Source organism: Lepidochelys kempii, chromosome 11, assembly GCF_965140285.1.
Source record: "Lepidochelys kempii isolate rLepKem1 chromosome 11, rLepKem1.hap1, whole genome shotgun sequence".
Classification (NCBI taxonomy): domain Eukaryota; kingdom Metazoa; phylum Chordata; order Testudines; family Cheloniidae; genus Lepidochelys; species Lepidochelys kempii.
Genome location: NC_136390.1, coordinates 51751409 through 51762638, shown reverse-complemented (window position 1 = coordinate 51762638; position 11230 = coordinate 51751409).

Here is an 11230-nt window from a genome sequence, read left to right as displayed (position 1 = left end):
TTATTGTGTTCATAATATCATACTCAGTAGAGAAAATGGATCCAATCCTGTATAAGTCTCTGTAGAGGATTAGCCAGTTCCTGTACAGGAATTTATAGTGCTGCTTACCCACAGTTCCACACACTGTGTTGTTGCTTTATTTGGAGGTTGCCCGTGTTCTGATTGTATAAATGGTAATACATTTATACTCATGGAAGGGCACAGAACTGGTGCAGATTATGCCCTGGAATAAGTGGGTCACCTTTTACAGGTAGTGGACTCTGGTTTGGTGACAGTGGTGCAGAGCCGACTTCACAGAGCACAGCCTGACCAAACCGGTGGCAGCTATGGTGAAGAGCAGGTTCATCTGATCTAGCAGTGGCACAGAGCAGATATCACAGAACTGGAACAGGTAGCTACACGTCAGAGTGGGACCTGATGGTGTGCACTTCTCTGGACTAAGGCAGGCAGAGAAGAGCCACCTCATTGTGTGTATGTCTGTATTGTGCCTGAAAGGGGGCTTCCCTGGGTGGTTGTACAGCAATGTTATCTCTGCTCAAGCTAGCATGCTAAAAACAGCAGTGTAGCTGAGGGTAGCACAGGTGGCAGCTTGGACTAATGCTGGATTACAAACCCACCTGAGGCACTTAGCTCAAGCTACCCCCCATACTACCCTCAGCTACACTGCTATTTTTAGTGCATTGTCTCTAGTACGGCTAGTGTGTCTGTCTTCCAGCTGCAGTATAAACATACTTTGAGTCTAACTGGACCTGTGAGTAAGGTTTTAGGAGGGTGGTGATTGTTGTGTGACTAAGAATACTGGACACCAGCAAGCCAGACAATTAATATTTGGTGCTGTGAGATTGGCCATGCTCCTGATACATTGATTGGGGTTGGCTCATTTTGCTGTATGCAAATATATATATGTGGTTATCATGTTTCCTTTCATCCCTGACACCTCCTCTTCTGGAAACAAAAGGTATTTATGATTCTTTGAGTGCTGGTCCTTATGTATATTCCAAATGTGGGTACACATGACCATCATGCTCCTGAGAGTGGAAGAACTTTGCAAGAAGTGTCCTTTGGTCTTCACTGGTGCCATGGTTCCCTTTGTGCTCTGCAGTGAGGGCATAAGAGGAGGTGTGAAGCAGCCACCTCACCAGTTCCTTCTTACCACCACATGGAATGAATTGGAATCCGCCAGTGTCTGGAGCTATCCTCACATGAAGTTTGTCTTCATCTCCTGACCTAACAACAATGCCATCTCTACCCATTTCTTCAGTACACTTTGGTGTCTGGCTAGTGCACTTTGCCCCTGGAGAGCAATAATAATGGACAAGTGGGGTACTGGATATCATCCACTCTGGCTGCACTGTTGAGTTCTTCTCCCCACCTCCTTCAAAATCCGGCCCTTCTTCAGGGACCGCTGTCATGAGGAGATTCTCTGGCAGGAGATAGACTTTGTCCTCAGTTGGGGAACTATACAGTGAGTGCCACCTCAGCATGAAGGGGAAGGGTTCTATTTCAATTACTTAGTCTCCAAAACAAAAGGGAGTCTGGAGGTCTGTTCTTGACCTACGTCAACTAAATGTTTAAAAATTAAAATTCTGCATGGTTACAGTGGCATCAATAAGTCCTTCCTTGGGAAAAGACACATGGTTTGCAGCTCTCAACATGGAAGATGCTTACTTTCATGTGGACGTCCACCCGTCCCACAGAAGGTTCCTCAGGTTTCTGAAACGCTACCAGTGTAGGGTACTCACATTTAGTTTGGCAACAGCATCCAGGGTCTTTACAAAGGTCATCCTCCTGTACTTGGATGACTGGCTTCTAACAGGCAGATCTCACCCAGTAGTTCTGTCAGCAACCTTCTCATTACTGTATCTCCTGGCATCATTGGGAATCTGCATAAACATAGAAAAGTCTACCCTGATTCCCACACAAATCATAGCCTTTATAGGAACAACCCTTGAGCCAATCACAGCAAGGGCCTTCCTCCTTGTGGACAGATGTCATGCCAAGAGCAGTCTAATAAACCAAGTAACTGTTAGATCTCAGACAACAGTCTGGGTCTGTCTTTCCCTGTTAGTCCATATGCCCTGTTGTACCTGTTTAACACTGTTTGCCAGGCTACACCTCTGTTGTCTACAACCATGGCTCTCTTTACTGTATATGCCAGACAGGCACACCTGCAGTGACAATCACTGTCAGTGTCATGGCTTCACTCACCTGGTGGAGGAATCTGGGACGTGTATGTATTGGAGTCCCTTTCCTACCTCCCACACCTGACGTGGTGATCACATTTACATTCCTCATAGGGTGGGGAGCTTGCATGGATGGTTACACAGCACAAGGTACGTGGACATCTCAGGAACCCAGGTCAGGTGGGCCTGCAGTGCATTCCTTCCACTCAGACAATCCCTCATGTCCAGATAATGTCAGACAACACAGGCCATTTGAGGTATGCCTTCACTCCCATCCTGCTACTACCCCAGGTTCTATGGAAGATTCGTCATGACAAAGCATGAGTCATTCTCTTTGCACTTAACTGGCCCAGACAATTCTGTTAACCCATCTGCATTCAGCCCTTCCCAGACCTGCTAACTCAGGAAAGCATCAGGGTCAGTCACCCTAACGCAGACTTTCTTCACCTCACATCTTGGTGTTTAGATGGGCATCAAACCTAGAGTGTTCATGTTTGGAGGCCATACAATCTATGCTTAATAATAGCAAGAAAGGCTCTACCAGAAAATGTTACCTAGCCAAGCAGAGGCATTTCTTTACCTGGGCACAACAGAAGCAGATATTCTCTGCTATTTTAGACTCACCGTCAAGATGTCAGGTCTCTCTATTAGCTTGCTGCAGGTTCACCTAGCAAACCCCCGCCCTCAGGTCTTCTATTGCATGGTTCACCATGTTATGTTGCTTGGATATTAGTACAGAACCTAGCTTCCCCCTGATTTTTTTTATATATATTTTTTCCTTTGCTGCACTACATAATGCTTTTTCCTGCAAGAAACTGAACACCTCCTGTGAGATTCTGAGCATCCTCAACTCTTCCTGTGGGACATGGAGAGCCCTCAGCATTCACTGAAACCTATAGTAAAGAAGGATGAAGGCTCTTTGAACACCCTGGGCAAATAAGTACTATTAAAAACTGATATTTTCCTAGCTAATGTAAAGTCTATGTATGATGTATGGTACTGGACATTTTTTAAACATTTGCAAAGGGTTTTTACATTGTAAGCAATATCATGTGCAATTGGATCCCTTCAGTTTTTAGTTTAAAGCATATATAAAGTCACAGCATTTTGTTTCAAATGAAAATGTATTTTCTAAACAATAACGAATGAATATGGAAGATGTTTAATATATAAATACATACTTATTACTGTCTTGGAGTTCAGCAGCCCTTTCATTCTAGAAAACCTTCAGTAAGGGAGGAAAAATCATTCTTGGACACACCAATACTCCAGTTCTACAGACCACCAGGAAGGGTTTCACAGATTGGCGGTGGTCCATGGACCACAGTTTGAAGATGGCTACTGAAGATTTCTCATGTTTAAGATAAGGGCTAGATCCTAATACCCTCACTTATCTTGAATTGTATGTTATTACCATTGAAGTTACTGGGTCTATTTCAGTGGCACATTCCATCCGTCTCTGTGTGTATATATCAAATTTTGCTGTCAGAAATGGGAAGTCCACAACATGAGGAAAATAGAAGCAAAATTTAACATTCACATCTACATTATTTGGAAAGATACATAGATTATGGATATAGGCAACATATTTCAGTATTAATTAGGCCAACTTGTAAGGATGCTTTTTTATCTAGATGTCTCAGAGAGAACAGGGGCTTGATCCTTCTGCATGCTGATTACCTAACCTCCCATTGACTTGAATAGGAGTTCAGGATGTGCAGCACATTGCAGGATCAGAACATAGGTGAATTGTGGCTACAGTTGCTTCCTGTCAATTTAGGGCTGTATAAGTAGAGACTAAATTGGGTGAAATTCATTATGTTCTATTAGCAGTCAAACACAGAGAGACAGTTTTATTATTTAAAAAGTATTGTCAGGTCCAATTTGGACCAGGCTTTAGGATTAATTAAAAACCTAATAGCAATAATTCATTGAATTATTCCAGTTGAAACAATTCTTTTTAAGCATTGTGCCATTTCATGGAAACCGGAAACTGAAACCAGTTACTCGGTTTCCTTATTCAAACGGAAAGTATAGTACTGGGCTTAAGGCACTGGACTGGAGCTCAGGCAGACCTGGTCTTCAGTTCCTGGCTCTGCCACAGACTTCCTACTTGACTTCAGTCCCTGATCCTGCGTGGTGCTCCATGCAGATGCAGGGTTCCATTTGAATGCAGTTTTTGGTGGTGGTGAGGTGTTTGTGTGTGTGTGTGTGTGGGGGGGGTTTGGGGGGCTAAATCTCTCTCTGCCTCAGACCCTGTATTTTAAATGGGGTCAGTAACACTTCCTTACTTCCCAGGGAGGATGTGAGGATAAACACCTTAATGTTTATGAGGCATTCAAGTCTTGTGGTGAAGGTAGCCATGTAAATATATAGTAACGCAAAACACAAACAGCAATAAGCCCACTAGCTTTGAATAATTCCATCAGTAATAATAAATTATGTTCTTATCAATAATTAAGGTAAAGGAATTTGTTCCTTAGGTATACCCACACTGCAAAAAAGACTCCGGGGCAGCGCGTTTCAGGGTGCGTCTACACAACCAAAAAAGATCCCCAGCAGCCAGTCTCAGAGCCCAGGTAAACGGGGGGCTTGTGCCATGGGGCTAAAGATAGCACTATAGGCATTTGGGCGAGGGCTGGAGCTGAGGGAGGAGGGTCTTGGAGGCTGGGCTCCAGCCCAAGCCTGAACATCTGTACAGCTATTTTTAGCTCTGCAGCGCAAGCGTGGTGAGCCAGAGTCAGTTTCCCTGGGCTCTGAGACTTGCTGCTGTCTTTTTTTGTTTGTTATTTTGCTGTGTAGAGGTATCCTCAGAGTCTAGGTCAACTGATTCGGGCTTACAGGGATCATGCTAGGGGGTAAAAATAGCAGTCTAGACGTTCTCACTTGGGCTGGAGCCTGGGGTTTGAGACTCACCCTCCTCACTAAGTCTCAGAACTGAGGCTCCAGCCTGAGCAGGAAGGGCTACACTGCCATTTTTAGCCTCATATCTTGAGCCCAAGTCAGTTGACCTGGGCTTTGAAACTCACTGCCATGGTGGTTTATTTGCTGCGTAAATGTGCCCTTAGACGTACTTTTTAAATGACCCACATTCCTCTCAGAGAAAGGAACTGGGGTGTTATTTGTGTAAGCGCTAGTTGCTGAGCTGGCTGAAGAATTGATTTCTCAGTTTCGCCAGCAAACTAAAAAAATCAGTGAAAATATTTGGTTTGGTTCTGAGCATATTTGGAATTTGTCAGCAAATTGGAAAAGTCAGTTTGGGGCCAGCAAGCTTTGTGATTGTGGGTCTGCCCCTCCATTCACATAGCCTTTGGCCCACTGGTTAGGGCACTTGAGAAACTCACATTTGAATCCCCATTCTGGGGCAGGGAACACTGAACGGAAAAGTAACGTATAATTTTACAGGATTATACAGCAGGATTTTACACAAGATTTCCCCTAATTATTCTTGATCTGCTGCTCATTCTGTTGTGAGCATTTCCATTTGAGTTGGAAGATTTCTCTGTTCATTTTGAGGTGAGGCAGTCTGAAGGGAATTGTGCCAACCCTAACAACTTTGCATAGCTTTTTTAGGCTTGGACTCACCCCCAGTGAAAACAGATTTTGAATGACTGAAGTACTCCAAGACCCCACACTAACAATTGAGAAACAAAGAATAATACTACTTCAAAAAATAAAACTGACCATATTTGTGAAATAGCATTAATCTTCCCCCACAATACTCCCCCCACCACGCAAAAAGTAACTAAAGAGAGATCCTTTCTCCACCTTCTACACAAAGAATCTAAATTCTTTAGTGAAACATAAAGGTCTTAAAGTTACTGGGAAAATTCTAACAATAGACAGAAGAGTGATTTATTTTTATAGTTGACTCTGTTCCTTTAAGTGAAAAATGTAGTTGCAAGAGAATGCAGCGATCTCTGAGCAGCTAAGAACGATGGTGGCCGAAGAACTATTATATAGGGTGGGATTTTCCAAAGCACTCAACATTGGCCTAACTCTTCCATGGAAATCAGTTGTAAAACTTGCATTGACTTCAATCTGGGTAGAGTTCAACCAAAGTAGCGTGCTTTTTAAAATCTCACTCCTAGTTCCTGATCCTGTGCTTACTGAACTTAAAAGAAAGGCTCCCATTGCCAACAACAGACATTGGACCACACTAGTAAAGGGCCCCATCTGGCATTTCTTTTTGCATGCTAAACTCCTGTTGATGTCAGTGGGGTTCTTGGGGCGAATGAGGAACACGTGACTGGGCTGAGAAGTTTCCTTTAGCATAACACTATTTGTTAAAGATGTTTTCGTATTTTTGGTTTTTTAATGAGAGTACACGTTATCCTTTGATAACTGAGGACAAATTGAAATAACGATCCCTTAAAAACAGTATTGTTTTCTAAGGAGATGTACTTAACAGAAGATACACTGAAATATTCATTGGAACTGCAGTGTTGGGAAAAAGTCTCAGAGGGCTAATGAATCCAAAGATAAGGCTAGATGGCCTAATGTGCTTCTAAAATGGGGGAGTGAGGGGTGAAAGACTCTGCAAACAGAACGCAAGTCAAAAGGGGTCAAAAGTTCTGAAAACCCTGAATTTTATCAACATGAAGTAGGGATCACTGCCTGAGGGATTCTAAAGTTTCAGTATTCTATGTTTGGGGACAGAACAGTCTACTTTGTTGCACTGGTACAACTAATTTCTGTTTTCTTCTGGATGAGGAAAGCAGTTATTTCAGTAAGATGAATCTTTTTATGATGAATGCTCCAGATCCACAGGTTTGGTAAAAAGTGACTGATTCATTAATGCTTATGCAGCACTTTGAGAAAGTAAAATGTTATATAAGTGCAAAGGCTAGAATTCACATGCATTAGCTGCTGCTTTAATTATTCTTCACTTTGGTTAATGTATGTCTGGCAAAGCTATCGAAACTGAAACAAGTGAAATATTTTTTTTCAGTTAGAGAAATTCTATCTGAATACAATTCAGCTATTCCCAGACCACCTACTGAAATGTTATGTCTGAACTTGGGCCTTAGGATCGTTTACATTAAAAAGGAGTTAGATCCCTCTTGTCAATTTATTGGGGCGAAAAAGAGTATATTATCTAAACTTCATTTATAATTAACATCATTAAAAGATCCTGAGAATTCAAAACGACTTAGTTTCACTGAAAGATCTGAAGTGCAAGAAATAGATTCAGGCATGTTAGCTGAAGACCTGCTCTGGCTTTCTTGAAAACAATGGGAGTTTGGCCACGGAATGTAATGGGAGCAAGAGCAGCCTTAGTTCCTTAGGACTACATTAAACCAAGAGATAGACAACTAATTGCAATTGAGGGGAAGGATGGTCTCGTGGCTAAAGCAGAGTGCTGGAGTTTGGGAGATATGGATTCTATTCCCAGCTCTTCCACAGACTTCCTGCAGGACTCAAGTAATTAAAAGCCCATTTCTCTATTTTATTTCAAAGGGGACAACTCACATGATAAAGGGCTCCAGGATTAGCCTGTTATCTCTCTGTGCCTTAGTTTCCCCATCTGAAAATGTCCCTGCTTGATGGGAGTATTTTGAAGCTGAATTCATTCGTGGTTGTAAAGTGCTTTCAGATCAAATGCTGCCATAGAGGTATAACCTATTATTAAATGTTCTATATATTTAAAGCTATAAAACAACTTCTTAAAGACTACGAAATGATATTGGTGAAATCAGCTACAACACATTAAAAACTGGCATCCCTCTCATATTTTGAGTAAATATTTAGTAACATGTCTGAGTGCACATTTTTGCCAGCTTGATACAAGTTAACAAAGTATAGTTAACTCAGAACTGTTTCTACATGTGCAACAGAATGGGAAAGTTCTTCATGCTTTGGTTTAAAGAAGCCCTCAGGTGGGTACAGGAATTTTAATTATTCAAACATGTGCATGCTCTGAAGAATATTAAGCCAAGAATTGCTTGTTTTCTTTGGCCTGGCCTAGAACTTTAACTTTTGGAGCCAGCTAGAGCAGTCTTATATACCCCAGCTATCTGTGTCTCTGCCTCTAAGAGGGCAGAGAAGTGTTACTCTGTGCCAGCAAAGGGGAGGAATTTCTATTCTCTTATGCTGCCCCTAACTCTTTAGTGGTCCAGGCTCCCATGGAGAAATCTAGACAACACCATCAATCTTCCCTGACTGATAAGGAGGGCAAGCATCTCGACTTATTGGTAAGGAAGGACTTCTAGTCTCCAGTTCAGAATAGCTGACTACCTAGCACTAATGGCTAAGTATGACTTCCTGAACTATTCAAAAGATGCAGACTTTACTGACAGATTTATGCATTAGGACAGAGCTGTCATAGAGCTCCCATAGAGGAAGGCAAAATAGTTGCTAGGACCACTCTTCAACCAGCAATAGATGCAGCTGACACATCTTCCAGGGTGATAGCTACTGCCACTGGATTGCACATGGAGTCGTGGCTTCATGCTTTGGAGTTTCCCAGAGAAGTTCAGTACACTACTGAGGACCTACCCTTTGAAGAGACTCATCTGTGTAATCAGAAGACGGACAAGTTTTACACGCACTTAAGGACTCCAGGGCCATGCTTTGCTCCCTGAGTATATATACTCTTACCCTGAAAAGAAAATTTCATAGGCAGTCTTACAAGCTGTCATAAATATAAAGGGAAGGGTAAACCCCTTTGAAATCCCTCCTGGCCAGGGGAAAGCTCCTCTCACCTGTAAAGGGTTAAGAAGCTAAAGGTAACCTCGCTGGCACCTGACCAAAATGACCAATGAGGAGACAAGATACTTTCAAAAGCTGGGAGGAGGGAGAGAAACAAAGGGTTTGTGTGTCTGTCTGTAGTCGTCTTGGCCGGGGACAGAACAGGAATGGAGTCTTAGAACTTTTAGTAAGTAATCTAGCTAGGTATGTGTTAGATTATGATTTCTTTAAATGGCTGAGAAAAGAATTGTGCTGAATAGAATAACTATTTCTGTCTGTGTATCTTTTCTGTAACTTAAGGTTTTGCCTAGAGGGGTTCTCTATGTTTTTGAATCTAATTACCCTGTAAGATATATACCATCCTGATTTTACAGGGGAGATTTCTTTATTTCTATTTACTTCTATTTTTTATTAAAAGTCTTCTTGTAAAACACTGAATGCTTTTTCATTGTTCTCAGATCCAAGGGTTTGGGTTTGTGGTCACCTATGCAAATTGGTGAGGCTTTTTATCCAACATTTCCCAGGAAAGGGGGGGTGCAAGTGTTGGGAGGATTGTTCATTGTTCTTAAGATCCAAGGGTCTGGGTCTGTAGTCACCTAGGCAAATTGGTGAGGCTTTTTACCAAACCTTGTCCAGGAAGTGGGGTGCAAGGTTTTGGGAAGTATTTTGGGGGGAAGGACGCGTCCAAACAGCTCTTCCCCAGTAACCAGTATTCGTTTGGTGGTGGTAGCGGCCAGTCTAAGGATAACGGGGGTAATATTTTGTACCTTGGGGAAGTTTTGACCTAAGCTGGTAAAGATAAGCTTAGGAGGTTTTTCATGCAGGTCCCCACATCTGTACCCTAGAGTTCAGAGTGGGGGAGGAACCTTGACATGGTGGCACAGTGGTGGGATTAACCTGAAATCATTTTGAGATCCAGTTGAGATTTTTTGAACTAGAAATACAGATTTTAAAAAGGAATTTTTAGGAAGTCCAGAAGGCAGCTTTGAAACTGAAAGCAGCTTGGTTTCTCTCTGCTTTGTGGCCAAGCAGAGACAAAAGGGGATTATCTTGTGAATTGCAGGTTTTCTTTGCCTGGAGGCAGGGTACTTAACTCCTGCAGGGAAATTCACAGTCTTCCAACCCAGAGGTTTTTTTTTTTTTTTTTTTCTTTTCTTCCTAAAAGTAAATAGGGGGTGTGTACTCTACCCATTTGCCTGGAGACAAAAGTGGCAGGGTTTTTTTTTAGGATTTTGATTTTTTTTTTTTGTTTTACAAGGAGCACAGGTTTGAAAAGAAATTTTTTTCTTCTTTGGGCTGGGTAAGCAGGTTTCCAAGTAGTTGGAGGTTTTTTGCTTTAATTTGGGCCCAGAGCAGAGACAAGGGAATTGTCTTTTTCTGTAGGCTGACAATCACTATCAGAGAATAGGTATTCTATTCCAGCACAGCAAAATTTTACAGCCAAGTTTTGTTTGTTTATTTCTAAACCTCGGGTGTAAAGTTAGTTAAAAACAGAGAGGTTAGAATGGCCAAATCCTCAGCTCGACTACAGCTGGAATTAGCCAAATTTCAGGCTGAGGAAAAACAAAGGGAACATGAAAGACAGATAGAACTCATGCAGCTGAAGAAGGAACAAGAAAGGGAGGCAGAACAACACCAAGAGGCTGCCCACAAGCGGGAAATGGAGGCAAGGAAGCATGTGGAGGAGGAGAGGGAAAAAGAGAGGAAGCATGTGGAGGAGATGGAGAGGATAAAGGCCCAGCAGAATATACCAACAAACCCTAGCAATCCTTCTCCAGGTACCACTTCCCATCCCAGAAAGTTCCCCACCTACAAGGCAGGTGATGATACTGAGGCCTTCTTAGAAAACTTCGAAAGGGCCTGCCTTGGGTACAACATCTCTACTGACCAATACATGGTAGAGCTGAGGCCGCAGCTCAGTGGACCCTTAGCTGAGGTGGCAGCTGAAATGCCTAAAGAACACATGAACAAGTATGAACTGTTTAAATCCAAGGCGAGAGTCAGAATGGGGATAACACCCGAGCAGTCTCGTCGGAGGTTCAGAGCCCTAAGGTGGAAACCAGACATGTCATTTACCCGACATGCCTACCACATTGTAAAACATTGGGATGCCTGGATATCAGGAGCAAGTGTTGAATCTCCAGTAAATTTGCCCTTCCTAATGCAAATGGAACAATTCTTAGAGGGTGTTCCTGAGGAAATAGAAAGATACATCCTAGATGGGAAACCCAAAACTGTAATTGAGGCAGGAGAGATTGGAGCCAGATGGGTGGAGGTGGCAGAGAAGAAGAAAACTGGTCGCAGTTGGAGCGGAGACCAGAAGGGACCACCCCAGACCACACCCTATTACCGGGGGC